This window comes from Gymnoscopelus braueri (assembly GCF_963280865.1).
Source record: "Gymnoscopelus braueri genome assembly, chromosome: 5".
Classification (NCBI taxonomy): domain Eukaryota; kingdom Metazoa; phylum Chordata; class Actinopteri; order Myctophiformes; family Myctophidae; genus Gymnoscopelus; species Gymnoscopelus braueri.
In genome coordinates, this window is record NC_137606.1 from 47,636,532 (window position 1) to 47,641,487 (window position 4,956).

Genomic DNA, 4,956 nt, shown 5'->3' on the forward strand with positions numbered 1-4,956 from the left:
TATTTTAAGTATCGTCCAGTGTTCTAAACATTCCATTTAGCCCTTTATCTTCCCAGTGTATCACTCCCTCTTTCATTCTTTAACCACTTAAACCCCAGTATCCGCATTGTGGGGAAATATTTCGGGGGAAAAAATAGCAAAGCTTGTATATCGACAATTTTCTGCGAAAGCATTCCCCACAATAACAGAAAACAGAAAATACACAAGGATAGAGCCCTGAGGGACTCCGGTCAACCATATGGGATTTAACAGTGGTTAATTCCCTTCCCCCAAATATGATGATACAATTAAGCAAACACAACAACATAGGTTTATTTGTAGCAATCGGGATTCATTGGATCAATGAGACAGAAGTGGTTTGTAAAAAGACAGAGACATAGAATAATGTTTCTTTTCAATACTCAGAGACTTCACCCATTAAAACTGGGAAAGCATCTGTGTCATTTTAGATTTGAGCTTTAAATAGAGCAACATAGGTTTTTCAGAAAACTCTTAGGGTTTAGAACACTGGTTCTCAAAAATTGCAGATATACAAGCTCACAGTGTGTCACTTCGTGCAGCTTCTACATCTGCTATTTTTGAACATTTTTGAAAAGTCGTGACAGTGTTTGCAAAGTTTAGATTTTTTTTAACACAAATCTTCTCTTCCGGGGGTCCCTGGCACAAAAAAAAATTCGGATGGGGGTCTGCAGCCAAATACATATGAATTCGGGGGTCCTTGGCACGATACAAATTGAGAACTACTGATTTAGAAGGCATCTTGTAGAATCGGCCTCAGGTCTTAATGAGTTAATGGACTCTCTGTTTACAACTGATATCATCACACCCACATGGATGGAAGCACCTATGAGGACCACGATATTAACCACTTAAACCCCCTCTAGTCTTAGAGAACCACACTACAGAATCAGAATCATCTATATTGTCACATCACAGGTTCACAGGGTAAAACAGTGGGTGAAATTTGTTTTTGCGCAAGCTCCGTCCATTTTTATTATTTCCATGAAAAAGAAAAGGAAGAAGAATAGCTGATATACACCAAAAATAGCTGATCGTTGCAACACGTGAGCTTGTAGATCAAATGTCCCCCCCCCCCCAAAATAGACATGCTGGGGTTAACACTTTCTGCTTTTCCTCAGACAGACAGACAGACAGACTATATTTCACACAGTCTAAGGATCGGTTTGCTTTTTGTGGAGGAATGACAACGCTCTTGCTGCCTGTACACTTTTAAAATCCTGAGAGTCAATTGAACTCCCCATAATGGGTCCATTTTCACACTTTCTCAGAGTTAAATTCACTCAGGATTCACTCAGGATTTCTCAGTGTGTGACCTTAGAGCCTTCATTCTGCTTCAAAAAGTAGGTTAATATGAACCCTCAGGTCTTAAAGAAACAGTCCACCACAGTGACATCACAATAGTGGCTGGTTCTCAACGTGGGGGTCCGGGGACCACCAGGAGGTCCAAATGGACCCTCACAGCAGGTCTGTAACTCTCTGTGTTAAATTGATACTGAAGAAGTTTACAGTGTAGGTTGGGAAACCCAAAGATTAAAAAAAAAGTGTTTTGTATACTTAAAGGGGTACTTCACTCTCCGCCGGGGGACACATTTAAAAAAAATATTAAAAATAAATGAAAAAAGTTATGGAAAATTCATGGCCCCCTCACGACACGCAGTGTCCTACTAATGTGTGAGGGGGCCATGAATTTTCCATAACTTTTTTCATTTATTTTTAATATTTTTTTTAAATGTGTCCCCGGCCCGAGAGTGAAGTACCCCTTTAAAGTTACAGACCCGTAAACGGTCCATTTGGACCCTGGACCAGACGTTGACAAACGGTGATGCATTGCAGTGGTTCTCAACCTTTTCAGGCTGTGACCCCCCAAAAATAATCCCATTTGAACTGGGGACACCCAAGCACTTTTTGTAAGATTTGAGGCGTTACATTTCGTTTGACTCGGTTCCACAGATGAACATTGTGAAAATAGCCGATCTACAAGCTCAAAACGCCTCGCAACGCGAGGCGTTGTGAGCTTGTAGATCGGCTATTTTCACAATGTTTGCCTCTTTCTTATATTAAGACAATGTGGCCAATGTTTCATCAGTTTTATAGCATAGTTTGTTGATTTTTCAGTAAAAAGTATTTTTCTTTTTGGTATCAAAAAGGTCTAAACAATTCTTAAATTGTCATTTTACTGTCATCAGGGGACCCTCCCAAAAGCATTTGGGGACCCCCCTGGGGATCCTGACCCACAGGGTGATGTGGGTCACTGATGTTTTGGCTGGTGGTGAACATGCATGGAGTAATGCGAGGCTTACAAGGATTATTTACTGTAAGGATTGCTCATGGATCATGATTATTATTTTAATTCCCTACATGTGGACGTCTATTTGCTGCCCCTTGAAACATGAAAACACACTGTAATTGAGTTCCTGGAATTTGTGCTGATCATAAGTGCTTATACTCCGTGGTGATATTCCGTATCTATCAATTGCAATTAAAATTCTCTCTCTCTCTCTCTCTCTCTCTCTCTCTCTCTCTCTCTCTCTCTCTCTCTCTCTCTCTCTCTCTCTCTCTCTCTCTCTCTCTCTCTCTCTCTCTCTCTCTCTCTCTCTCTCTCTCTCTCTCTCTCTCTCTCTCTCTCTCTCTCTCTCTCTCTCTCTCTCTCTCTCTCTCTCTCTGCATAGAAATAACATCATAAAAGGCAGCTGAGTGTGATCTCAGTGAGAGTCCGGAGGGTTAATTTAAATCTCAGAGCAAAATAAACTCTGTGTAGAACCACACGTCCCTCTGATCAGGTCCCCATGGCAACCGTGATGCACAGCACCATCACCACGGCGACCAGAGGAAGCAGACTGTGAAAGAGAGCAGACGCCACTTAGCTCAGCTCTGCTCTGCTTCCTTGATTCCTTGATTCCTTCCTTGCTATTCTGGTTTGCTCAAACCCCTCTCCACTGAGAAGAACAAAGCATTTTAGATGCTGAATGAGTTTTTGAATTGGTGAGAAACCCACATCATAGCGTAAAAATGACAGTTCACTCATTTAAGAGAAAATTGAAGAAATGGGAGATTCTCTGGAAAAGGCAGTCGTGTGTGTGTGTGTGTGTGTGTGTGTGTGTGTGTGTGTGTGTGTGTGTGTGTGTGTGTGTGTGTGTGTGTGTGTGTGTGTGTGTGTGTGTGTGTGTGTGTGTGTGTGTCTCTCCAGTCTCTGGAAAATATAGGGTTCGGATTTCTAGGGATTTCAACGGATTTCAAGATTACAACATGGCTTACAGGCTGCTGTGCTATCGATAAACAGGCCGGGAATTAAGGGTAAAGTCTGGACTATATATATAACAAATCCTATCTATGTAGACAAAACAATCGTGTTTTTCATATAAATATTGCAAATCCACTGAGTAGCTGCATGGGGGCGATACAAACAAACACGTTGACAATCTATTATGTATCTTTTCACACTTAGGAAGGCAGATAGGGGAGGCATGTTTCCTAAAAATAAACAGTTGATGTGTTTACGAGCCCAGAGTGAGAGATAATGCCGTACACATCATCACATGATGGAAATGTGCACACACACACACACACACGGCACGCTCCAGACTCACTGTCTCTCCCCGCTGAGCTGTAAGTCCACCAACTGCATCGGTGGCACACCCTGTATATGGGGAGCTAATCTAACCGATAAGACAACATCAACTCTGTTGGCACAGGGCTGCAGCCTAACACTGATAGCAACTGAACGCTGCACGCCGTGCTTCCATCTGACCTTCTTGCGTTGGCTCGCCGCCCAGCCGCCCTGTGGGAAAACTGACTTTTCTATTATTGGAAGCAGAGAGACCCCGCCCCTGACCAATGGAAACCATCCAACCGAGAGCGAGGCATCACTCCAGCTCCACACTAACCAAATGGGCCAATAATAGGTTCAAGAAGGCTCTCTACAATTCAATCCGGGAACGCATCTCTGTCATTTTAAGATTACTATGGCTATTCAAAAATAGCAGATATACAAGCTCATAGAGCAGCAGCGAGTGCTGCTTGTAGATCTGCTATTTTTGAAAAATCGAGAAAATGTCTGCAAATCTTTGAATACATATTTCTTAAAGCGAACATTTGTAAAATATTTTTGTTCCAGGGACCCCCCAGAAGCAACGATTTGAGTCACAAATGTTTGCTTAAAAATATATATATATTTATGATCTTATGTAGAGTGAAGGAAAGGGGTCCCTGAGGGGGTTCCGGGGGGTCACCCAGGTAAATGATTGACAGTAATCAAATGGACCTTCTTTTTTTTTACGGGTCTGTACTGTAACACTGACAGTGTACAAACGGAACCAAATGCCCCCTCACGGGTCCATTTGGTTCCATTTGTTCATTCTCTCAGAGTTAAATGAACACTGAGGATTTTGTATTAAATGGGGGTCTGTGTCATAGTCATATCAAACTGGGGGTCCTTGAAATGAAAAGGGAAAGAATGACTAGTGTAAAGCGCAATACTGTACATACTCCATCCGACGGCCAAACTTTTCTTCGGAAAGGGAGAGATATAACTACAAATTATAACTTTTCCTCGGAACCCGTGCACATCCAGTTGTCCTGACTCTGCGAACTGTAGTTCAAAAAGCCTTTCCGAACCGGAAGATTTTTCCGATGTCGGAAGGAGCATGTATGAAAAGACGAGACGGAGGGGAGGGAGGAAAGAGGACAGAGAGACAGGGAGAGAGAAATATATATATATATAGAGAGAGAGAGAGATAGAAAGAGAGAGAGAGAGAACAAAAGGGAGACAGGAGACAGAAGACACAGCAGGATGTTTTTAAAATTACGACCACATCTCAACCACGCAAGGGAGAGTTTGTCACAACAAGCAGCAGACTGCAGCAGAATGTGGGCCTATCTGTTCACTCGAGCGAAGCCTAATATCTTGATTAGAATAAGGAAATTAATGAAGCCGTC